The sequence below is a fragment of the Aythya ferina genome (assembly GCF_964211825.1).
Source record: "Aythya ferina genome assembly, chromosome: 1".
Classification (NCBI taxonomy): Eukaryota; Metazoa; Chordata; class Aves; order Anseriformes; family Anatidae; genus Aythya; species Aythya ferina.
In genome coordinates this window covers 135,350,944-135,378,586 of record NC_140296.1, presented here as the reverse complement: position 1 = coordinate 135,378,586, position 27,643 = coordinate 135,350,944, and the positions used below count along the sequence as shown (strand labels likewise).

Below are 27,643 nucleotides of genomic sequence, written 5' to 3'. Positions count from 1 at the left end.
AAATGGGATTCAGTTAAGCCTCTCTCAGTAATAAGGTGCATTGGGTGCTTAATATCCAGTCAGAGCAGAGAGGAGCAGTCAAGATGATCAGGTATGGCTGTTTAATGTTTCTAGGCGTTTCAATTTCTTGCGTTATATTTTTTCTTCCCCAAAGCTTTTTTGTTTGTTTTTTTTTTTTTTTTTTTCCTGATGCACTTGTTTTTTGTTGTTGTTGTTATTTGTTTTGTTTTGTTAGTTTGTTTTCACAGTTCAGGAATCAAAAAATACCAACTGTGGCTAAATTAACTTTCCCTCTTAGGGAAGGAAAGTAATACACAAGTCTGTCGGGCATTTATTTTTCCCTCTTAGAAGTAAATTAATTTGTCTACAAACTGAAGTAGATGTAAAATTGGTCCTTGAAATCCAACACTTTTATTCCTAAGACCTTTGGTAGAACAAAAGAGACTCATTAGATGTACTGTGAAGTTAAAACTCATTGAAATCTTATATACAGGCTTTACTCAAATTATATGTGTTGGTTTTGTAAGGTTTTGATACTATTCTTTAAAAATAACTGCCTTTATTCTCATTCAACTGAACTGTTCTTCTCAAGAGACTTCCCTTAAAATTGTCAACTACTGAAATGCCTGTTATTTCCATGGACTTCCAGGATATCAAGACATTATCTCCAATTAAGTGATTTTTCTAAAAACAACAAAGCTCCCTACACACAATAGAAGTTGGGTGAGAACTGACCATTAAATGAGCACAAACACTTGTCTCTCTGTGTGTCCCTCTCCACCTCATGACAAGTCAATCTATACTGACAACATTTTAGAGTCAGTGTTTGTACAAAAAACATCAGGGACTGATTGTATCCAGGATTTCATTTGAAGCAAAGGCAAACTACAGCATTGTTGCCATGGAGGACAGTGGAAAGCCTTCTGAATGAGGCCCTTCCTACAAAAAATAAGCAGTGGATAAAAAGCTTCTTGAAAAAAATCCAGTTAAGAAAAAGAAATAGGTAAAAATGATAATCATGAAGCCAAAATAAGCCTGATTCTGAGTTCTCAAATGACAAATAGTTACCTCATGCTGAAGAAAAATAAAAGAGAACAGAATATGGCCAACACACGGAACAACAATTGGTGCTACAGATGAAAGAATACCATGAGTGATGCAAACAAAAGCATGAGGATAGAGGCTCTGAAGTATGTTTACCAGTGAACCTTATCTGCAGCATTCAGAAGAACATGTACAGAACAATATGACATAGAGGAGGACGATCTGTTTGCGCATGCTCACTGACTGTTATCTATCTTTTATTGTGTTGAGATCTCTGAAGAGTTTCATTGCAATTCTAAAATCCCTTCATTTTGTAAATCCTGCTTATTGGGGTACCTAAAATAGCTCTGTAATGTTCTGTGGCCTGGAGTCACTGATATCTATTCTCAACTTTAATTCTCTTTTAATACAGATTTTGACAAGAATATATGCCAGCGCATTACAAAACTGCTAAACAAATCACTTCAGGGGAAGTTACTTTTTAAAACACAGTGTTTGGCCTGAGGTAATCACAAGGCTGTCATGGCTACAGACTATTAAGGGTAGAACACGGGAGCAACTGTTTTCATTCTTGGAGAGGCCCCAAAAGGTGGTATTAGGCAATAGCTTTTCTATCTAGAAAACTTGTGTTCTGGATAACGCAGAGTACTCCAATCCTGTTTGACTTAGTGTGCATATGAGTCACTGTGGTACCATGGCCAAATGCCAGTGTCAAATCCCCCAACCTTTTCCTCACATTTTCAGGGGAATATTGCAGTCTTCCCTTTCTGTCCCAGACAGGGCATTTGGTGCAGATTTGCTGTGTGATTTTAAACAGCTGCTGCACATCACTGTAGATTCATTGTATTTCAGTGGCAGGTGAAAGGAATTGTGTACTTCAATCTAGTTGTATATACAAGTGGTATACTACAGCTTTTTAAAGACACCGACAAAAGATTTTTAAAGTATTCTAAGAATCTTCTGAGCAGAGAGGAAAGGTACTCTAACAGTAACTGTTAACACTTCATGTTGTACATCCTTAAAATATCCTTGCCACAAGTTTGAAATAAGTATAGGAATACTGTGCAGTCACATAGCCACTTGACAATTTTTGAGAATGCATTTTCAGTCCTATGCTATATTATTGGAATTCCAGTGTCAATAATTTGTAGCCAATCTACAATTTTCTACTTAAGAAAATCAAGCATTTTTTTTTTTCTATGAAATACTCTATTTCTGCCCAGCTTTTCTGAGCTAAGTTATAAAACGCCTGCTAGAAAAGACTGATTGCTTCCTGGATTATAACTTTACACAAGTAAGCGATTTATCTCAAACATACTGTAATACTGCTAGATTTTGGAAAAAATCACTGAAACAAAATTGTATTGCAAATTTTCAATCTTACAGCTGTTGAATTATATCCTGTCAGTGTTTTGTGGTATACAGGTAAGCAATCACATACTTAGATGTTCAAAGATACTCAAATTTATGCAAGTCAGGAAGACTGAGGAAAACAAAACAGGAATACAACAGTCAATTTTTGTCCTCATCTCCACTCTGATGAATTTAATTGCATTAGTTTGTATTTAATCTATACTAGTAGAGCAGAACATTATTTATTGTCTGAGACAGATATGGATTGGATTAACTAGCTTTATTTAAAAGTAAACAGTCCTAAATTGCTGGTATGTTGTATGCTATCTACTGTCTCTATGGATCAGCACAAAATGAAAAGAAAAAAAAAAAAAAAGAATTCGTGTTTCCATGAGGACATATTATATACTTCTGTTACTTTATTTTCTGTGCTCAATTGGTATCTTAACATGAGAGAGAGTGAGAACCTGAAGTAAACTGGTGCATTTTTATTTATACAGCTACACTAGAAGAAAGGATGCTTTTTAATAATGTATTAACTAGTGTATTAAAATCCATCAAGAACAAGACAGTTTAGAGAACAAATCCTAAACCCCAGAATCATCCCATCTAAGTAAGACATCTAAACTATGATCATATTTCCCAATTCCCTATATTTCCCTACAGTCAAGAGACACATACCTGAGTAACCTCCTGGTAATGCCTACTTCTCTTCATTGATGATACAAGTTCCAACTTAGCTAGGTGAGATTTTTCCTTCTACATGGCCTTGTAACTCAATTTCACCTTTACCAACTACACCTATTTAAATGACAACATCTCGTCTATGCTAGAATTTGCAAACATGCTAACTGGCATGCCCACATGAAAATACACTCCACAGAACAATTTCTTGCCTTCCTCAGCTACACTCCTAATGTGCTTCTGTGCCCATATGCACAGAAGGTGAGAAATTAAATAAATAAATAAATAAAAGCTCTAATAAATCTTTTCTATTTCTTAAGGAAGCTGTTGTTTTCCTGGGTATCATTTTGGAACTTTTGGCTTAATCAGATTTTCACTGATTGCCATATTTGGAGGAAAACAGAGCATTACCCTCTGAGACACCATCTCAGGTCATCCAGCTGAGTCACTGAGCATCATTAAATACTGCTTCTATAGAAATAATGCATTAGGAACACAAGACATTGTGCAGTGCCACGCAAGTTTTCCTGGCATGAGAACAGACTTTCCATATTACCCACAGGTGATAAAATCATAGGTAGTCTTACAGGTTATTTCAAACCACTGTTGATAAAATCTTTACATGTCATCATGGCTTTCTGCACCAGGACTATGCCAGAAGATAGACTATAGAAGTTACACTCATTCATAGGAAAATCCCTATCTCAAAATATTCTTGCTATTGGTAGTCCTTTCACCCAACATCTGATACAACTCTAGTTTAATTTCTTTTTCTAAAAGGAGAAAGCACTGGTTACCTTTGTCTTTGTGAAGACAAACTTTCACAAAACCGAACCAAACCAAAACAAACAAAAAAAAAGTTGAATAATTTTAGAGATACTTTTAATCAAAGAACATAGATGAATTTTCACTTTCAATTGAAACAGCCACTTATATGTCATAAATAATGGCAGAACCAGCATATTCAAGCATGTGAAACAACTTTGTAAAAGGCACATTTCAGAATATGAACACACAGCCTCTTATAACACTGAAAACCTACAGAATTATTTTCCTCTGCTGGTGCTAAAAATATAATTTTTCTTAAACTGCTCTTAGGGAAAAGTGGGAGGTATCAATCTCAATATCTTGCCCTCAGTGCTTCCATAAAGTAGGCAAATTATTGCATTATTTGCTGTGACCTCTCTCTCTCTCTCTTTTTTTTTTTTTTTTTACCACAGATGATAATTTGACAGTTCTGCGCTTTCTTTGAACACTTTCTTTGTCATATTATATACTAACATGAACTGGCCAAGTCAAGTGAAAATTATCTAATTATCTCCTTACATAAAACTACAACAATGTCCTGATGGTATGGTGGTATTGTAAGAGGTTAGAATAAAGATCTTAGAAGTTCTGCTACTTTGAAACAGTTAATTCAGCTGAGAATTTTACTTTGTCTTCTTTATGAAAATACAAAATGTACCACAATTTTGTAGTGTCCCACATCAGGCTGATCTTTGAAACCTTGATGAATCCATCAGAAACCTGAGTAGATTTTGCAATGTTACTATTAAAGCATGGAAGGGCTGACAGAATATTGCATTGAGTCACCTCCCAGTTTTGGCAAGATTTGTGTTTCATGTTTAGGAGTCATGTCCACAGACATGAGCCACTTAAGCACTATAAGTGTGAAGTTATGATTTTGCCTGTTTGTTCTGGCAGTCCACAACCCATATCCACCTTTTTGAGTCCTACTGAGATCTGACAAGCACCAGAATGAAGAATCCTAACTTAATGCTTTCTTTCATGTCCTTTTAATTTGATATTTCATTGAAATACATGCTCACCAGATACTGTTTCCCTAACAGTCTATAACTGTAGTTATACAGTATACGTAGTTATACTTTTTTCCAGTATACTTAAGTTATTTTTTTCACATTTACTTTTCACCAGACTGAAATGACCATTTCTGGGGGTGAACACAGAAAGCTAAGAGAAAAGAGAAACCTTCCTTCCTGCCCGTGCTGTCTGCTGTGACTAAAATACATCTGCTCCAAAATTTAAAAGTATTTATAGAACAACAAATTCCAGGTGCTAAATTATCTAAATAGGGAAGAACATAAGACAATATGACTAAGGACCATGTCTTGTCCTCAAAATCTTCCAGTTGTCTCAAAGGAAGATCAAATACTTTACCTTAAAATATCTATGATCTTAAGGTAAAGCTTGAAAAGGGCACAGGTGCATTCTTGGCGACTCTGCTCAAGTCATCTCCCATCCCTTAATTCTGTAGAAACGGTACATTGTACTATGTTATGCTGCTATAGATCATCTATAATATTTAAGTCTTCCACATGGAACAAGTGAATTTTTTATGAAAAAATTGCCTTCAAATGACTAGACAATGTAGCTGCAGGTGTGATATTTATATTGTGGTGTTCTGTGTCAAAAATTGTACAAGCTTGTTGACTGACATCAATGCTGACTATTCAGCCACCAAAAAGACTCTTTTTAGGAAAGATTTGCCATTTAACAACTTTGCAGTTGCTAGTTACTCAAGTCACTAGCTATTGAAGTTACTACTTGTTCAAGACACTGACAACTAAGAGCTACCCTGAAGCATGTCAAAACTGCTATTGGCAGTAACATTCAGAGAGATTAGATGGCTCAGGAAACAGAACCATAATCTCCAGAAAGTAAAGGAAAACACAGGGGCTATGTCTATAAGCTTGACAGCTGACATAAGTGCAATCCACAGGTCCCTTGACAAAATGCAGAATACATTGCAAAATATTTCCATAGGGGTATGCCAGTGTAGCAGTGGCAATGAAGTGTATTAAGCACTGATATTAATGCCATGCAACTCAACCAGTGGAATTAGAATGCACTCGACCAATAATTTGATTACATCATTGAGGACACAGATGGATGAGGACACGATGTACAGTTTATCCCTTCTCTGGAGACTTCAAGAGTGAATGAGATCACTGATTACATCCAGACTAGAGACACTGAGGCAGAAGTGCAGTATAAACATCTGCAGACTGAAAAGCTCCAGGCAAAAAATGTCTGAAATAGGGATCCATCGCTCAAAATAATATCTGGTAGGTAGTCTTATTTGGTAGGCAAATTAAGCAGGCTGCTAGGTGACCAGGTGCATGTTCTTAAACAACAAGGTTTTATAAAGAGTGTTTTTATGTTTTGACATACTTGGTTTTCAAACACTATGAATTCTTTAAAAAAGAATTGTTTCTATACAGGTATATCATTCATAGACTTTGTGTCTATATAGATATATAGCATAAAGAAGTGACTTGCTGTTGCTTCCCCATCACAGCAGCACCAATGCCAGTAAAAGAAGCAGGTCATCTGCTTTGTTGACCAGGCCTCACTGCCTCACAGATGGAGAATTTGAAAAGTAACAAAAATAAAAAGGCAGCCTTACTACCGTAACTAATAAGAACAGCTAACTGGAGGCTTAGGAAGAGCACAAACCTGCCAGAGTAAAAGAAAATTATTTTATGCCTGAGTTTCTTTCTGTGCAAGGATACAAAACCAAACAACTACCTATGTACAATAAATTTCACTGCCGTAGAGCTAGACAGTCACTTTATGTGACAAACTAATTTGATACACCACAGCAGTTTCATGGAAGTCTGCATTTCTTGGCTGTACAGAAGGGCCAACTTTGTGTATGTATTACTTAGGAACAAAGCATCCTTCTGTAGCACCTCTTAGGGGACTAGTGGACAGGAGGAAAATCATACCTAAGAATTAGGTAACACCAAATTCCAAATACTACATGTGAATAAAAATTCAGACGTAGTATTTGGCTAGTTTGGTATTTGGAAAATATTGCCAAAGTATGTTAGTTGCTTTGAAAAAAAAGCAGAAGGAAATAACAGATAGAGATCAATATGACTTGAGATGCAGAAGAGACTTGAGGAAAGATGAAAACAATGCTCGGGAAGCAACAGGGGGCAGAAATAGCCTATTTCAAAATTTGTTATCTGGTGTTGTTTTGCTGCACACATCTAAAACTCAGAACAGTTACACAGCCAAAATTAAATTCAAGGATGTTCAGCTTGTTTCTACAAAAATGTCTTGTTCATGTGGTTTCAAATGCCTTTTTTATTTGTTTGTTTTTTAATAGCTAATGGTAATTAGCAACTGTCTAAGTCACTGAGATTTAAGCAGCAAGAAGTTACCAAATAACTACAATCAGTTTTCTTCATGCACTCTCCCCCTACTGCTCCTTAGGAGAAAATCAAACCAAAGCAGAGGTAGTTCAGAAAACCTAGAACGATGGAAAACAAATCAGTCCTTGTAGACTTTCTGTTTCAGAGGTATATGTTTGACTTTATATTCAGTGCAGAATATAAGTTAGATGATAATTATAATAACTACCACCTGGAACAGCACACCAAGAGGAGCACATTACTGAGAGCAAAATGTTTTTTTCCTGCTTGTATTACTGATCACATAAACATTGTTTTACCAAGCTGGTAGCCAAATACAGTCAAAATGCCATAACTCACTTTTTAAGTGTGCCCATTCTTTAAATGCTTAGAGCAACACGACCTATAGTTCACTTGAATTTATCATTTTGTCCATAAAGCCATATGTATTATACCAGATGCCAGTATTTCTGCTGACAACAGCAGAGCAATTTGGACAACTGATTTGATCAAGCACAGATCAGAGGGGAAGAAACATTAAAATTAATAACATGTAAAACAAGTTATAACGAAACACACAATATGATGCTTCATGTTGAAAAATATAAAATACTCGGACTTGCAACCGAAGGGAAATGAGAAATGTTTTTTCAGTGGTGCAAAGCTCCTATTTGTTTCTAGCAATGAAACAGGAAAAAAATAAAGTTTTTTAAAACTCCAACACAAATTTTAATTCAAAATGTGCTACTGAACCACATGGGAGTTTTGCCTTTCCTCGACCTTGGACACACACAAAACAATGCAGGAAATTCCATATTTCACTGAGGGAAGACAAAACACTTTGGATATTTTTTTTCCCCACCCAATTTTGTAGTGGCAGATGCTTGAAACCTATGAAGTTGAACTCCTAGAGTAAATGTTACTGTTTTGAATTGTAACTGACAGAAAATGAAAAGGTGAAATGCATCTTCTATCAACCTGATTTTACCTACACATATATGTCTAAGTGCATTCACCCACAGACAGACAACTGTGCTGAATTTCAATTTTGCCAGCACATGAACAGTATCTCTTCAGTGTTTGCACTCTTTGGGACATCTACAGCTTAAGTAACTGACTGCCATGATTACACTAAAAAAAAAAAAAACAGACTACACTAAAAGATTACACTAAAAATCAGAGTCCTGCAAATATATCAATTCAGGAACAATGATTTGACAGCAGACATTCTATTTCAGGATTAGTCCCTTAAAGTGCTTTTGTTTTAAAGATAAGGTGCTCACAGTTTAATCCTTTAGATCATATGGGGAAACACTTTTTTTTTTTTGATAAGAATATAAAAATTTTCCTATATTTTGCCTTCTAGTAAATCACTTTACATCTTGTACCGCAAAACATACTGTACTGAAATTTTAGATGGCATTATATGATATACCTAGTCAATCAGTCATGTGTTCTTCCATTAATCTGGTTGTTCAGATAGTGAAAAAAAATGAAAACTGGAAGGCTATTTTGTACTAAAAACAGTTTGGGATAGATTTCTCCATAAGCTATAGCAATAGAAGGCATTCTAAAAAGCATTGTTTACTTGAGTAATTTCAGAAAATATACTTAACACCTACAAAATTATAGGCATTTTGTTGCGTTGCGTAAATATTTTTATTATTTCTTACATTAAAAAGTTAATACAAAGAAGAAAGCACTTTATTTCTCATTCCATTTTGATAAATATAATTTAAATTGTACTTAAGCTCATTTAAGAAAAGATGAAACTTTTGAGAATGCTTAATTGATGTATACATTTCATGAGGAAGAGTATAATAAAATTTTTCACAACCATTTTATATTTTAGCAAGCAGTTCCACTTGTAAGAATATTAGCAAGTTTTAGGAAAAGCTATCACAGATTATACCAAGAACCTCAATAATAAAAAATTTGATCGAGCCCTTAAAAATTACAGTGTTCAATTAAAATATATATACTAAGAAAGATTAAATAACAAAAGAGTTGTAATAGCTTTGCCTGTTGAACTCTAAAAAATACACATTGCCTCTGAAGTAGTAAATACTTCGTAAGCTATATCCTGCTACCGTCACTCTTAAGCAATCATATATTATCTTCACAAAAGTTCTAGTGGAGTCAATGGTGTGCCTTTGGAACTGAGATGCTACTCAAGATGGGTACTTGTGAATTACCTGATCCTCTGGAGGTGGAAGAAAAGCCCTTGGAAAGTTAATGCAATTAGGACATTTTATTTATAATTATAACCTAAATATTTGGATACAATTCAGTATTACTTTTGTATTGTGTTTGATCAAGAAATTACAAATATTAATCAACACTTACTTTCAAAGCCCTTAATGGAGAAACATGGCTCAAAAGATGTGAATGTTGTGTCAGATACTGATATAACACTTTGACTGTAGTTGCATTTTACAAGGATAAACTTTAAAATTAAGCAGCAGAAAATTTTGGAAAATGCTCAGATAAACCAAAGATTCTTCTAAATGCTGATCTCATACCTATGAATTCTTTTCATCAAAACGTTAATGACAATGAGTATTATTTCAAGATCTACAAAACATACAAGAAAGACTAAGGCTTCCATTTAATTTTTAGCAAGCACTTTAAAATTCCATTCTTTCCATGCTCTAATGACGTTATCACTACATATACTGAAAATTTCTATTTGTACATTTGTCTTTATACAATACCTTGTTTCATCGCCTCATTTTATTAATGTTTATTGTCTATATACAGAAAAATGAATGTAGATTAAAAATATCTCCTGTCTTAAATTTTTTTAAATTTATACTTGGCCTGTTATCTCTGTCACTATTTAAAGGCATTATAAAAACATGCACATTAGAAAAGAAGACCACATCAGCTCACTAATCAATGTTAAAAAAAAAAATAAATATCTAAACCTCTAAATATTTCTGACCAATTATTTTATAAAAAGTTGTTTTTTTTTTTCCTACCTGTCCTTTCTATCACCAAATGTTCAAAAAGGAGGAATAAACAAAGATCAAGTCTGCTGCGTGCAATACAAAAGCTGATTACTGGGAAGAACTCAAAAGAAAAGAAATTTATTCAGACTGAAAGCATTAAAAGCAATTCAAACTTTCTAGATTACATCATTGGAAGTAGTATGTAATTTGTTCCAATTGATGTAATTTGCTCACATAAAGCCATTATTTTGCAAAGCACCTTAGCATATTTATACTCCTTCCTCCTAACACTCTGATCAGACTCTCTTGCACCTGACATGTCAAACACATGGGAAAGACAGTGCAAAAGAATCAAGTCTGACAAGTACATTTTTGCCCAAACCAAACTAATATTAATACATAAAATGCTGCTTCGCATGTAGTTTTAAGCATCCCTTTGTAACTGAAAATGTGAAAAGAATTGTCTACATTCTGTTCATACAATGACCTTGGATAACTCAGATCCGTTCTTGTGGGATTTGCAACTCCTTTCCTGAATGGATTCAAGATGATGTAATGCCATTCAAAACGGGCTGAGCAGTGAATCGTTACATGTAGAACTCAAATATCCTGGCCCCAGTTCTAACCTTGTAATTATATTTAACTGGGTCAGTGGAATTTCTTAACTTCCACTACTTGTTTCTTTGCTTCCAGATTTAAAAAGTGCCAGGTTCATATGGACAATAAGCTAAAAGACAATATTTCAAAGTAACACCAGAAAAACATTCAAATGAAAGAAATAGAGATGAGTCCAAATTATATGTGGGGGTCAAAGGAATTACACTTTTGCTACTCATCTACACCGTGGCTGGTAAACTGCAGCGTGATAGTCACTGTGCTTTGCTTACTATACTATGGTAAGGGTAGGCCCTTACTGTTTCACTACGTCAGTAAGACAGCCACTCCATTGCACATACTACTTTTAATTACCAAATGATACTACTTTTTAAAAGTGCTTTAAAAACAGACTTTGTCTGAAACTTAGGATAATGATTTCTTTAAGATTACACAGGGGTCAATTAAAATCAAGGTACTTCATTGCATGCTTTTAGAACTGAATGCAGTTGTGAAAAAATGTGTTCATCATTTGATCTGACAAAAAGAAAATCTGGCATTTGAAAATCTCTAGAAACATAATGCAACCATTAATAAAACATATGCTCATTTTTTTGCATGTATTAAGTAAAATTGAGGTATCTGCCTCAAGCTGTTTACCTCACAAATATATCAGGCTAAGCCTCTAAAACCTCAAAAGCTGAACTCTGTAAGCAAAAATTCAACAGGGCATAAGCTTGTACTATAAGAGGCAAGATATTCAGAAGCAACTTGTACAGACATAAAGATACACACAGATATATAGGCAGATAGATGTGAGTTTCCTACTCAGTTTTCTTTGCACAAAGCAATACAGAAAAATCACCAGCTAACTAGTAGATTAAGCAATGCAGACTTTGAGGTTTAAAACAATTCCCAAGTTGTCTTTGTTTTTGGCAAAGTTTTTTCTTTTTCTTTTTTTTTTTAAGGCATACATATTTTCTCTAAATATATATATATAAATATGTCAAATCAAAAAAAAAAAAAAAAAGAAAGGACAAATTAAAAAGGAACAGTAGAAATAACAACACTTCTCTCTTACCTTTTTCATCTTTGGTGGGTCACTGATAACATTTGTCTACGCATCAAATCCTGTTTAAAAAGCATTTTTTAAAATTTAGCTTCGGATTGGCATGCTTGACTATACTATACATCACAAATATAGCATAAAAATGTATACCCACACCATTAAAAGGCATATACCTATGGTTTCAATCCTGTGCTTTCTTTAATAAGAATAAAAGTTCATAGTAAAGAACACCACAAAGCATGCAGAACAATGACAGCATTGCATATTCTCTCTAAAGTGCAGATGGTACTAAAGCAGATTTTAAGATAACGATGAAAATTAAACCTCATTCACTCCTCCTTGTTTCTCTTCTGGGAACACACACACCCACACACATCACCAAAGAAAAAGAAATACCAAACATATTCACAGCATTTAAGTTATCTGCAGCTTCTCACACAGGGTAATCAAATAGTAAGATATGTGCAGAGAGAACCAGCTTAAAGGCGTTCTTTACTGAAGTGGGCATAAGTTGACAGCCCCAACTAAAACTAGTACTTCTCCATTTTCCTCTGTTGTAATGAGTTTGTTCAACAGGACATCAGAATTAATCATTCTTCACATTATAAGACTAGTGAAATGTCAGAAGTTTTATACGCAAACTATATTTACTAGTGTAAATATATTTTATATAATCTTTGTTTTAAAACTTCCATCAGAACTGAGTGGTTAGAATTTTTTGCACTCCAAGGTTATACACCAAAAGTCAGCATGCCTTGGACATTTCCCCTTTCCAATTAAACCTCAACTTACCTTGCATAGTCAAAAGAGCTAGTGAAACTAAGCTGCTAGAAATCTGAGTTCTTTTGTCCACTATCTGATCTTTATGTGCCTATTTTTCCATTCTGCTGCCATCTGCTGGCAGCACATTCATTCTGCATGACACCAGACCGCATTTGATAGTCTCCCGTTGGATCACTTACCACTGTTAAAATATGAACCTTATTTTCCACGTTTCTTGGCCAACCAATCAGGTATTGCTACATTTCTGAGTCCAAAATTTTCAACATCAACCAACTGTATTTAGGGATCAACATGATTTTGTTGGCTCTCAAGAAGCATGCCTCTAAAATGGCGTGCACAGGACATTTAATATTTGTATCACTTTAAAAAATCACTTTTTCATATCACCGAGATTGTAAAAATATTTTCAAGCTCTGGTAAACCTTTCTGAATCTCTTAGTTTCTCTTGTCAAAGGACAATATTCTATCTTGAAGTTTATATGTAACTACTTTCTCTTCAGGTTTTGTGCATTTTCAGATAAAATTCAAAAGAGCAGTAAAATGTTATTCTGACACCTAAGAGCATAATAAATAAAATGCAACATAACACAATTTCAGAAAAGTAAGCTTAACAAGTTGCACAACACGCAGTATTTTTATGCTAACTAGATTTAATTAACATTCCATTCTAAGAAAGTAATAATAAAGTATATTATAATATACTAAATTATAAAATATCATGTTTATGCAATAGGTAGTACATGAGCAAAGCAAAAAACGGAAAATGGTTTTATGCAGGAAAAACACTTTGAAACAGTATATGTATTCTAAATGTAACAAAGGACTTTCTAATTCAAAAAACTAAGCAAGCTTGCACTGAAAAGTTATGATGACTAGCCCCTGTATTACAGCTGCACTTGGCTCACTAGTGATAGGAGACAGCACTATTGTTTTTTCAGAAGTTACAGGGACAGCTATACATCAAACAAAGAAAAAATTATCTTCAAGCTTTATGAAGGCAACTTGTGTCCCCTTGCCTGTAGAGGAACATACTACATTTTACTACAGAAGCAGGACACTCTTCAATAGCCACTAGCTCATTCAGTAGATGCAGATCTGTCCCAAGGATTATATCGACAGAACTCTGCAAGAAGCCGATGTTCAATGTTTATTAAGCTTTTTGTTTGTTTGTTTGTTTGTTTGGGAGGTGTTTTGTTTTGTTTGTTTGTTTTCATTGTCAGGTTTGTCCTGGAGCAATAAGATCCAAACTTTGCAGACATATAGTTCTTCTCAAACTACAGATGCACACAAATGAATTGCCACACTTTCTGCTGTGGGCTGCTAATCTATTAGTTTCAAGTCATCTAGCCTTTTCTTCATTTCACTAATTTGGCTAAGAGAAACTGAGCTCTCTCATACTCTGTGTGGACCACAGTGAGGTATAGCGTATTTCAGCTATAATTTTCTCCAGGTAAAACAAAAGCTTTTGTTACTCAAGTTTTACCCTCTCATGCAAAGGAACTGAAGTGATCACAAGACAGGTTGATCTGAACACGAGTGGAGCATCAATACAGCTTTATATCCAAAACAAAACACACATCCTATGACTTCTTTCAATGCTGAGTGACAAGAGTGACTGCATGGAAGGTTTTCTGTTGCCTCAGCACTGGAAATAATGTTCCACTAATAAGTCAGGGGGCTCTCCAGAAAAGGGCATTGGAAAGGCAAAGGGCCTTTGTGAGTTGCTGATCAACGTTGCTGATAATGTCTACCTCCAAATCTTGAGTGCACTGACTGAATATAAATAAATAATAAATAATTAAAAAAAAAAAAAAAGTGTAAATGAAAAAAGCACCTGAGCCCTATCAGTGTAATTTCTTCATCAGCATCAATGAATATGTTTTACTCCCATCTTACACTCTGGAGAAAATTTGTGTGCTCCTCTGCATAAAAATACCTCTGTTCATGTATATACATTTACCTATGTAGGACATATTAAAATACCCTTGCTTGAGTCATTAACAAAAATAATCTAATCAAAGAAAGAGGGAACGACTGATGGTAAGGACAGACAGTCTGTGCTGGAGGAGCAAAAGAAAAAAAAACCTGATAAAACAATAAAAGAATTTTGGTGGAGTTTTGAGGTACATTAACAGCAAGAGCTCTGAGCATCATTTTCAAAAGTACTTTACAGCAACAAGATTTCATGGAATCATAGAATATCCCGAGTTGGAAGGGACCCACAAGGATCATCGAGTCCAACTCCTGGCACCACACAGGTTCAACCAAAATTTTAGACCATGTGACTAAGTGCATAGTCCAAATGCTTCTTAAATTCAGACAGGCTTGGTGCAGTGACTAATGATCTGCTCTTTGAAAAGTTGATGTAGAATGGCCAGTTCTGATGCACAGGAGCCAGCAAAGGATGTAAAGTCCAGCTAGAGTAGTTAATGTGGACTTTACTTCAGAACTCATAACAAAGCCTCCATTCCATCCACAGGAATGTTACCAGATTTTAGAGAAAAGAATTTAAAGAGGTAATGCCAAATGTTTCATTTTGTTGAACAATTGTACATTTCTGCATGTGAACAGCTGTCATCCTGGTGTATTAGAATTATTTCAGTACTTCAGCAAATAATTTACAGAACAGTCACTTTTAAAGAAAGTCAGGCCTTGAGTCTGCCATCAAATTCTTGGGGCTCTACAATAAGCACTTGAAAAGGGATATGATAATAGAAATATGAAAAAGGGAAACAATATTTTCAGTGGATGTATAGTCTGAGAGACTAGTTATTTTAATGCAGTACAATTTTGATTTACTTTTGTAGTATTCCTATTTTACTTCTTAGCAACATCATAATCTGTGGGAATAAAACATGAGAACATTCTTTTTATTTATTTTTTTCTCTCTTTTAAACATAAGTCAAGTTAAATAGTGCTTGTAAGAGAAGCTTATACAACATGCTGCCAGTCTGATACCAAGACACTCAATAATTTATATGAATGTTGAGAGAAAAACATCATACCATTGTCATGGGAAACTACACACAAGATTCCTTGACTTGGATACAGATAGAATTTCTTCTTATTCAGTTTCTAAAAAACTACATTATTCCAATAACATATTGGGATTATATTTTATACACATATCTGCTTAAATGCATAAAGACATTCTGAACAACCTTTCAAGAATAACTACTCATATTTTCAAGGCAAACATAAACCACTGAAATGTAGAAATATGAAGCATGAAAGAATAAACAAACCCAAGGATATGAACATGGCCACAAGCTTTTCCACTCTTTAAGTAATAAGGTCATGATCAGCCAGTCCAGGAGATGATGTTTTTTTAGGTACCACCATACAACTGACACATATGCATTCCACTTTACTTCAGCATTCCCTCATGACCAGGACTGAGACAAGTAGCCTTTTAAACATGAGCCTGGTTTACACAGACCAGATGAGACCATAAAAATACAAGCCACTTGAACCTTAATAAAATACACAGTAATGAGAATGTTGTAAAACAGATACTAAAAACATAAAATCTTAACAATCTTAATCACAATGAAACAGGGTTAAAGCCACTAAGTCCAGCCATCACTTGCAGAAAGCCAACAAACATCAGATGTATTTTGCTTTGGGGTAGGGGAAGGACAAAATTAACTATTTTGACCATTGTAACAATCTAAAAATGATAGACAGGCAAAATACCTAGAGCTTTTAGTACTTCACTAGCTTGAAAAGTTCCAGTTTTGTACTAAAATTCATTCAGTCACAACTCATAATCTACCCTATAAAAGAGACATCTGGTATAATACACAAACTGAGGGACAGTTTGTGTATTATTATTAATCACAGTTTGTGTATTATTATTATTTCTCTCCCCTCAACCAACCCCCTCTTTAATACTATTTTCTGAAGAACTTTGCAAACTCATCTGGAACAAGCAACTCCAGTTTAATGCAGATTTAGAAAATCCTAAACATTACTTATAAGTCACAGGTCCATATAACTTAGTATTTCTCACATATTTATGAAATTATTTTATTTCTCATAAAAAGTAGTGTTTGCATGAAAATGAACACTCACACTAGGAAACTAGGGGCAAATGTGACAAAGCAGGGAAATTCCTCCTGAGGATGAGTTAAAAAGATTTGAATTATCTGCCACATTCAAACACTTTCTCTCAATATTTTCCTTTTTGTAGGAGTACAGTTCCTCCACTATCATACTTTCTGAACCTCTTTAATATTCAATTTCTATTGGTGGGCACTACACACCTTAGCATGATTTGATGGTGTTACGGATTGCAAACACCATTTCCCGTGGTTTCATAAAACAGCATTAATGAACAATTAACCATCTCAGGCTCTACAGGACAACGTAGTACTCAACTCAACACTGGCTCCACAAACAGTAGAAACATATTCTTGCTGATAAAAATTACTAAGGTTTAGGATTCAGTTCTCTGGGCTGACTTTTATGCTTATACAGAAACCAGGGAAGATGTTCACATAAGCGTAGTATCAACACCTCTAGTAACGAGCAGCCCAACATTTTAAAAGCTTAAAAATTTATAAAGCAAGCTTAAAAGAATAAATAAATAAATAATGCTAATTCCTTTGTTTGTCTTTTGTTTTTGTAAGTATATTTCTCCAACTGAGGCAGGGCAGGGGGGACATCACAGAATCACAGAATCACAGAATTTCTAGGTTGGAAGAGACCTCAAGATCATTGAGTCCAACCTCTGACCTAACACTAACAATCCCCACTAAACCATATCACTAAGCTCTACATCTAAACGTCTTTTAAAGACTTCCAGGGATGGTGACTCCACCACTTCCCTGGGCAGCCTGTTCCAATGTCTAACAACCCTTTCGGTAAAGAAGTTCTTCCTAACATCCGACCTAAAACTCCCCTGGCACAACTTAAGCCCATTCCCCCTTGTCCTGTCACCAGGCACGTGGGAGAACAGACCAACCCCCACCTCGCTACAGCCTCCTTTAACGTATCTGTAGAGAGCAATAAGGTCGCCCCTGAGCCTCCTTTTCTCCAGGCTGAACAAGCCCAGCTTCCTCAGCCGCTCCTCATAAGACTTGTTCTCCAGACCCCTCACCAGCTTCGTCGCCCTTCTCTGGACTCACTCAAGCACCTCGATGTCCTTCTTGTAGCGAGGGGCCCAAAACTGAACACAGTACTCGAGGTGCGGCCTCACCAGAGCCGAGTACAGGGGGACGATCACCTCCCTAGACCTGCTGGCCACACTATTCCTGATACAAGCCAGGATGCCGTTGGCCTTCTTGGCCACCTGAGCACACTGCTGGCTCATATTCAGCCGACTATCGACCATCACTCCCACTCTGCCTGGATGCTCTCCAACCACTCATCTCCCAGCCTGTAGCTCTGCTTGGGGTTATTGCGCCCCAGGTGCAGGACCCGGCACTTGGCCTTGTTGAACTTCATGCAGTTGACCTCAGCCCATCGGTGCAGCCTATCCAGATCCTCCTGCAGAGCCTTCCTACCCTCCAGCAGATCGACACACGCACCTAACTTGGTGTCATCTGTGAACTTACTGAGGGTGCACTCAATGCCCTCGTCCAGATCATCGATGAAGATATTAAAGAGGACCAGCCCCAGCACCGAGCCCTGGGGGACGCCACTAGTGACTGGCCTCCAACTGGACTTGACTCCATTTACCACGACTCTTTGGGCCCGGCTATCCAGCCAGTTTCTAACCCAATGAAGCGTGCGCCAGTCCAAGCCAAGAGCAGCCAGTTTCTTGAGGAGAATGCTGTGGGAGACGGTGTCAAAAGCCTTGCTGAAGTCAAGGTAGACCACATCCACAGCCTTTCCCTTGTCCACCCAGCGCGTCACTTTGTCATAGAAGGAGATCAGGTTTGTCAAGCAGGATCTGCCTTTCATAAACCCATGCTGACTGGGCCTGATCGCCTGCTTGCCCTGCAAGTGCTGTGTGCTGCATGACATGACACAACCTACACCTTGATTTTTTTTTTCTCCTTCTGATACAAAAGTGAAAATTTGTGATTCAGTAATTCAGTAACTGCAGCTTCATGAAAAACAGCAATTATCATGAGGCAGACATAAAGATCACAAGGGACTGGCAAGAATTTATTATTGCAGGATTGAAGCACAAGACTGCCAAAATAACTGAACAATTATCTAGCAGCCAAGTTGCTCATACAGTTTTCTAAAAACAAATAGCACTGCATTCCAGATCATCAAATAAAGTGAATGATGCAGTGAGATTTAAGGTTCTCTGAGGGTTCTCTGAGTTCTCCCCACTGGCAGGGGGAAAGGTGGGTTGTGGGGGTTGATAAAATTAAGGCTAAATACAGCGAAGCGCTGCCACAGATTGCCCAGGGAGATTTAGGGATCTCACTCAGGTTTTTACAAACAGGTTAGACAGACATTTGTAAGGAATGAAGTAAATACAGTTTATCCTCTCTCCAGGCAAAGAAGTGGTCAGCATAACCTCTGGGGGTCTTTTCCAATCCTACTTTCTGTGGTTTCTGTGAAGCAAGCTTTGCCAACTAAGAAAAAATACTTTTAAACAATTTTCAAGTTTTCCAATTGTGTTAAGAAACATGCTTTTAAAAGAAAAGTGGGGCAGTGAAAACTCTAAAGGTTCAAGCTGAACATTCTTTATGAGATATTACTGTTCTCTACCTCAATTGATGTTATTTTTTTGTTATATTTCCAAACATGATTACCACTGAGTTTAAAAATTCTTACTACTTGGAATTCTCTAGAAGTTACAATTTTCCTTCTTTCCTTCTTTCCTTCTTTCTTTCCTTCTCTTCTTTCTTTCCTTCTTTCCTTCTCTTCTTTCTTTCTTTCTTTCTTTCCTTCCTTCCTTCCTTCCTTCCTTCTCTTCTTTCTCTTTCTCTCTTTCTTTCTCTTCTTCCTTCTTTCTTTCTTTCTTTTTCTCTCTCTCTCTTTTTTTAATTTTATTTTTCTTTTTTCCTTTATCTGCAAAGGAAATTCCTTTACTATCCTCAAGGATACACACAGAGACAAGCACGTATTTAAAAATAATGTATCAACCCTGCACTGATCTGTCACCCACCAAACATCACCCTGTAAATCTCCCAAAACAATTTTGTTACTGTCAAGTAATACTGTTCCTAAACGCTGACCTTTAATCACTGCTGTAAGTAGTTACATCTTGAACTGAGTGGATATATACTGTCACTCAATATTTAAGACACCAATCCTAATTTTATTTATGTGCACACACGTGTATATGTATGAAAAAAATAATAATCCTCTTTGTGGAAAGAAAGAAAGCACAGCAAATATGCCTAACATATTTGCCAAGAACAGAGGAGATCTACCTGGGTGAGGTACTTCCTCACAGAAAGACCCTGGTTTGATTCTGACATATCGTCCTTGAAATTTTTATTTTAAGCTTGATTTCCCTCTGTTCAGTGAGAATAAAAACCCCAACTCAAATTCAAACTTAGAGGTGGGGTGTAGTAGGTCAGACCCACTCTGCATGAACCAGCAGGGAAAAAGCAGACTGTAAGAGGTTTGTGCCAGGGCCATTGTCAGGCACAAGTGACTTCTTCAGAGGCCCCAAAGTAGCCAAAGCTGAACTGGCTGTGAAACACTGAATGTAAAAACTACAAAACAAAAGGGCAAAACTTCTCTCAGAATCAAATCCTGGGAAGAAGCTCAGAGCCTGAGTAAATGTATTCAAAAGCCTCACCCCGCCCTGCTGGAACTGGCTTCCGTTCAGCTGCAGCTGCTATTTCTACAAGGTATGAGGCTGCAAACAGAACAGCAGATGTGAGCCACTGCTCTCCATTATCCCACAGGGCACGCCAGGCTGGTGCAGGCCTGTTAGGAAGCCAGATCCCCCTTTGACCTGGCCACAAGCTGACACTTGGCAGTCCTAAGTAGAAAATTGTCCCAGGCCTCAGCACTGTGGCACACAAGGGCCTTCCTCTTCCAGTGCCAGCTCCAAGTCTGGTTTCCCAGAGTTTTGGAGCAAAACCAGGGTACAACCAATTACCATTAGTAGACATTTTTCACTGAGATTTGAAATCTGATTTAGTCTTGTTGTACAGGGTTTTTCTACTGCCTGCATTCCATGTAGTTTCCTTTGTTTTCTTAAGTAACAACATGTTTAAGCATCAGGAGACATACCCTCAGCTGAAGACAATGGGATGACACTGAACACCAGTGAACTACCTGCCACCAATGCTTTCATCACTCTGCGCACCTGGCTTCAGAAATATCTTTAGATTAATCAAAGACCATGCTTAAAGGAAAAAAAATATATATATAATGTTTGGTTTGTAACACTGTATTATGAAAATTGCTAAATTCATTTATTGAAGATGAAGGGGAAAAAAAACAAACAAACAAACAGAAAAAAACACTTCCTAGTCCATCTTCAGTATACTACTAATTAATTTCTATACTTCTTCCTATGTCTGCCCTTGCTTATATCCTCCCTCACATACATAATCCCTTTCATTCCTCTTAATCTTCATGCTGGAGCTTCTCTGCACTTCCAAATAAATTTTATGTCTGCAAACTGAGCATGTCTGTTTCTGTGTCTGTTTATATCTGCAAACTGAGTTATGTCTGTTTCTATGTATCTTTTCTGACACAGTAACTGCTATTAAAGAGTATCACATATTAGATGAATCAAATGATGTACAGAACAACTTCAGAATATTTCTTCGAATTCAATATGAAAAAAAAATTATCTTGCTTCTTATTTTCACGACAGCCCCTATTCTCTTTTCCTGCCATCTGTTTCCATGTTTGGGAATAATCTCATGGCTTCAAGTTCTTTTTTCTCTACCTCCACTTCTAGAAAAGATCTCCATTTAGGAACCTGCTGAATAACCTCTAGATTGCATGTCTTGCATATGCTTTTTAATTTATTTCCCAGGCTGTAACAACTAATTGGCTAATGAAATGATTTGTTATCTCATATTTCAAAGGTAGAGTCTGTCATGCAGGAATTCATCCTACTTTTCATGTTCATCAGGAACACTGAAGATGTCAAATGCAAAGGGTTTATGAATCTGTGAACCTTTGAGAAATAATTTTCTATCGAGGCATATAAGGGCATATAATTTTCTATCTGGGCATTAGTCATTTTTTCTTATGGTATTTTCTACATTTTCTATTTAAGAGTTTCATTTAGGCTTTTCAAAACTAAAAATCCTTTTACTTATTTCAGTAATAAAGCTGCTCATGGCACACTTTTTTTAAAAAAAAAAAAAAACAACAAACGCCTACTTAGATGTTTAAAATTAATTTTTAAAAAAACCTTGACTACATTTTTTTTACTCCTAATTGTAACCATGCTATTCAGGTTCAGAAGTGCAGTTTAAAATGCAGATATGGACGTGTGCAAGGGAATGCAAAGGAATGTATCCCAATTGTTTATTGTAACTTATAACATAGCTGCCATAACTAAAATAATTAATAGTTCTTCCATAAAGTTATCTGAACTTCTACTGTCTCCTTCTGTATATAAAACGACCACTGACCTAATGAACATATTCAAATATTTTGTTTAAATGTAGAAAGCAATGCAACATCATCAAAATAATTTCTTTCTTCGAGTAAAGGTCCCAAGACTGGAGAGGAAAAAAAGTATTTCCTACAGTGAAACAATTGTGAACATTCCTTTCCTAGCTACAGATTAATTGTGCTTGAAGTAATCTGTGGTGTGTCTTAATTTCAAAATTCTAGCTCTGTAGCAGTGTAACGAGGATAATTTGGTTTAATGTCTCCTTAAAATAAACCACTAATTTCATAAAATTATTAGAAAAAAAATGCAGTCTACATATGTTTTGTTTATAAAGATGATCTTTCTGTGTGAGCCACAGAAAGAAATTATAAATCGTTCAGGACATTTAAGAATACTCTTATTTTTTTGCTTATTAATGTACTTACAAGTAGTGATCAATTTAGTTTAGCTTTAGAGCAAATTTCTTTCATTCAGCCTCATGAGATTCTATGGTTAATATCCTGCCATTCTCTAAGGAGATTAGAATGTTAAAGTAGATATTCCTTACAGCTTCCTCCATGCAAACCATCCATTAAATGTATTTAACCTGTACCTCTTGACAGTGAAAAAGTAATGTGACAGATAGGAAAAACACTGTTAGCAATAGTTGGCATCATGGAATTAGTAAGAGCACAATGAAATCACAAGGAGTGTCAATGCAAAATCATGCTTCATCAGCCAGCACAGTACAAAACCACCTCTAACAATAGCTGATTTAAGAACAATTATTAGATTCACATTTTTTCCATCTCTCAAATAATGTAAAAATGGTAGCTTATAAGACAATAAGTCACATTAGTCATTTAAGGAACATGCAATGCAAATATAGATTGTTTCTTCCGTAAACCTTTTCTGAATCTCACAGCTTCTTCCTGCTAAATAGGTTATACTTAAAAAATGAAAATAAAAATTAAAAAAAAAAAGATAAAGAGGTCCTTTAGCAGTAATGTAGTTATTATGACAAACACTATAATGTCAGCAAGACAGCCTGACTTAACCAAGAATAAGAGATTAGGACCTAGGAAGGATGCTCTTGTTTGCTGTCGCCTTTATATCTTGGTTGTTAGGCATCTCACAATCTTTGCCTTCATATTATAATTGCAAAGTGAGAAATTACTATAATTGTCATTCAACAAATGGAGGAGAGACTAAGGGGCTGTATTTTAAAGCTACTTGGGTGCCTAAAGATGCAGATAGGCACCTACTGGTATTTCAGCTCTTACCCTCATGAGCAGATTTAGTTGCAAATTCTAGCCTTGGGCAACAGTGTTTGATAGCTGTGCTGTCTATTAAATCATCAGGAATATCATTACGGATGTCTTTCTGAGTTTTGGGCTTTGTGTTTACATGTAACTTTAGTTAAATGGAAGAGTAGAGGGAGACTATTCCAAAATGAGGGAAAAAAATAAAACAGACAAAGTGAATATACATGAACAATTTGCAACAAAATACATAACAGGCATTGGAACGATGCCAAGACATGGTATTAAATACCTAATTTAGTTATATAGTAGTTACATGGTTTTAGATGTATTACCCTTGCACTACTTCTGTCACATTACTTTCTCCTAAATCTAACTCTAGTTCTGAAATTCCAGTTTGTAATGTTCTGGTCCAGGACAAGTAAATCTCTACATTTATTTTACTCGCAAATTTAATGCTTAGTTATTTAACCTCAGTATATTGTGTCTTTCTCTGAAGTAGAAAAATATACATGGTGAACCATATCAGGTTACAAGTAACAAAGAGTACATCCATACAGCAAAAAATCCACTGTTCTGAACATGGGCACTATTTAGCATTAGACAGGTTAGAAACATTTGCAAAAAAAACTCCTGATAGAATTACTGCATGTAAGGGTGGGCAGTGTGAGTATGAATGCACAAATAGGTACCTTAAATAATCCTAGAAATATTAATACTTCAAAATCCCTGAATAAGAGTGAAATGCTAGAAGGCTGACATTTATTCTTCAATTCTATAGCACAGTTCACAGATTGTACTGGATCTATATGTATATCACCTCAAAAATAAAAATGAATAGAAAATATTTTCCATCTTTGCTTGATTACGGCTTCAATGTAATGTAATTGCTAATTGTAACCAAAGTAGGATCACTTGGATTAAATGACTATTGTACCTGTAAAGTGACAAGAGTATTACCCAACTATAATTCTGCTATATCAGGTGATGTGACATGAAATAAACTGGCTTCAGTTTGCAGTTCTGCTTGGTGCCACATACTTGCCAGAGCTGTCACCAATTTCCCTTCTGCAAGATAGCCTCACAATTCAGAAGGTCTCTAGCTGCTGCCACTATACTTCAAAACTTTCTCTGTGTGGAGGTAAGTATGCAGAGCCTCACTATTTCATTAATGATGGATCAGTGACTGAAATGCTCAAGAGAATTAGATGCTGGTTTTTAGTATCAAATAAAAGCTAATCCTGAATTTAATACTATATGTAACTATTTAACAATACCAATAATGAACAAGGAGTTTTAAATTGATTGTAACTGCTGTTCAATCAATTTTGATAGCTGTTGAATAAAGGTAGTTATCTTACTTCCTCTGAACTTCACAACTCCAATCGAATCAGTTAAAAATAATGCTGGTAAGGAAAAGAAAGCAATACTATCACAGAGAAAACATAAGTTTCTATTGTCATTCTATTGTCATTCTAAAATAATCAGAACCTTTGGATAAGCAAAACACAATGTTGTAGAGATATACCGTGACTTTTTTTTTTTCTTCCTGAGACTTTGAGAACTCTCTGGATGTTTAGGGCAGACGTTTAGTTTTTCAAAATGATTTTATTATCCAAAAATTAACATCAATGGCTGTTATATGTAAGCCCTCGTAAATAAGGCTCTCTAAGATATAAAGCTAATGTTGCTCCAGGCAAATTTGCATTGCTGCTTCTGACCTTAAGACCAAGTATCTCCTCACTGTTTCTGAGCTTTGCAGTCTGAGTACACTGAAACAACTTCCCCTAATTTATCCAGATCTTTCCTCTGCAACTTACATGCTAGTTCAGCCTTACAAATAGCTTAATATTTTCCCCATGTCATGCCATTGATTCCAATTCTTGAACCAGACTTCAGGATATGTTACAGGATTAGCTTAATTGCCAAGACTTTTACCATATCATCATATCCGTCAAGCCACATCTCAGCAACTCACACCCTATGCATTTCTTCAAAAACATCACAGTACAGAGCAAGGTACCCAGTCCTTTTGCTTACTGGACCACTGATGCTAGCTGGGTATAATACCCATCAAAGAAAAATCCCATGAAATACTAACCTAAGTAAAGGAATAGTAAACGCAACAAGTACACCTAAAGCTTACCTTATTCTTGCTACTAGAAAAGGGCTTATGAAAGTATTTAGGTACTGTGTATGCACTCTTTATCATACGGACATGTGCATATGTATATGTGTATGCATACACACAATCTGCTTTTTCTCAGCTAAACTGCACTCTTGGCCTTCTTGCCTCAAAACTGCTGGCTGAACACTGTGTCTATCACTGCTATACAAAATGAACCTGCTTGCATACCACCTAGACGTGAGCTCAGGACAAGAACAAAGGGGCTCCATGTGCCATAACTGCCAGCTGTACATACATGTATCTGACATTATTTTGTTTCTAACGGGGAAAAAATACAGCTATGATAATTATCTGCTTGGCATGCCACATCTCCTGTCACCTTTAAATCAGCAGAGGTCAACATGGCTGGCACCTCAATTTTTCAAACAGGCAACAGGGCTGACCAAAGCCAGTCAACACAAAGTTGGTACTACTACCTCTTACAGGAGCCACTCATTTGTAAGATCAAGTGAAGTGATGCACAGAGATAAGTGTACCTGGCTTCCTTTCAAATAGCAGAGCATTCAAATATTGGGTATCTTGATTGAATGGCAGATTAGTTTGGGAACTGACAGTACTGACAACTAAAAATAAATAAATAAAAAAATCAAATCTTTCTTCAACAAGAGGAACCAGAATATGGTAGACAATTGTCTCTAAAGAATAAAACAAAGGCCACACTACATGTATGCAATCTCTTCACAGTTGTGAGTTATCTTCTTTCTGGTTCACGATTTACAACACCACAAACTGCAGTAGGCATAACAGCAAAGTTTGATGTGAAATGATTTTTCCAATACCCCTTATCTCCTCTAGTACTAAAAAAGCCATGCATGTCTGTTGAACAGCACGTTTCCCTCCCACAAAATATCCAGAAAGAAGCCTCAATATACCCATGCTTTTCAGTAGGCGAACAGTAGGCAGTCTGTCAATACCCAACTTTATTAACAACATTCTTATAGAATGCTTCTACCACAGCCCACATGGTGCAGGGGAAAGGATGGCGACTTCTCTGGAGGGTTACTGTTGGAGAACTTTCTCCTGTGTTTGCTTTTCTGTCATTAAGTTTTTGCTTCTGTGTGCAGCCACCTGAACTTATTTCAACATGGGCCAAGACAGTCTTCAGAGTCTTGGGCAGATATCAAATGACCATAGACTACTGAGGCCTGTCAGGAGCTACACATTGAGGAAAGTCTTTTTGCTCACCAATTTTTTGAGAATAGCAAACATGTTGTACACATTTGACTTCTACTAGGAATAAATCATCCTGCATTTAATGCCAGGAGTTACCTACTTACTATAATCTAGAAAAACAACTTATCTCCTAAAATCAGCTGGTGATGGTAGAGCTATCTACTTCACTTGTTCACGATATATCATCTATTATTTAATATTATGTTCTGCTGGCAGCAGAAATAAAAATGCCTGTTTGCTTTTTGCTGGGTATTGCAATTTGGGTCACGTGAACACCTCCAGGGGAAGGTGGAGGAGGCAGAAATTATACCTTTTCTGACAGTTTTATAGACTGTTAGACTGCTGCAAGGTTGTGGAGTGCAGACAAAACAGGAGGAATCGCGGAAATTGCAGCTTGCTAACAGCCTGCATCATAAAAAGAAATGGAAAGACTTTGGAGAAGAGCAGGCAGCAGACACGTAGACAGGCCTCAGACCTGAGAAAAAGACTGACCTTTCCCTGAGGAGCCAGTATAGTCAGTGTCAAGATCATTACAACAAAAAAACTTTTGATAGTTGCTGGGTGGAGAGCAAGACTGAAACAAAAGATTTGTCCCTCAGTTTGCACACTAAAGAAAGTGGAGATTTGTTTTCAAACCTTTTATTTTACCTGAACTCAACCTTTTGTGTTTTTATATCAAAAGGTTATTGCTCTAGGTCACGTCCAAACACTGCTGGACTCCGTATACCATTTGTAAGCTGTCCTGATGTTTTTGTGAGCACATTTTCAAGGAAAGATGCAGGAAGGTATACTCCTGACCCAAGCTTTTGGGTACACCTCCTTGAAGTAGCACAGCAGCCAGCCCCAGGAATGGTGAAGGCCCAACTGCTGTGCAGCAGCAGAAGAGAGTACCCATGGGCAG

The 27,643-nt window shown here is 36.3% G+C and overlaps 1 protein-coding gene across 5 annotated transcripts in view; it reads right to left on the bottom strand.

The window, feature by feature from the left end:
- LOC311430427 (uncharacterized protein) overlaps positions 1 to 27,643 on the bottom strand; it is a 190,484-nt gene that overhangs the window by 119,406 nt on the left and 43,435 nt on the right. For 2 of the 5 annotated variants that reach the window (XR_014688784.1, XR_014688785.1), the window contains exons 1-2: positions 12,029 to 12,132; positions 11,868 to 11,917 (exon numbers count right to left, since the gene is read on the bottom strand). The exons of 2 other annotated variants lie outside the window; for them this stretch is intronic. The gene's annotated coding sequence lies outside the window, so the exon portion shown is untranslated. Of the gene's footprint in view, positions 1 to 11,867; positions 11,918 to 12,028; positions 12,133 to 27,643 lie in introns of those variants that run through there. One more of the 5 variants, XM_084506977.1, reaches the window with a different exon arrangement.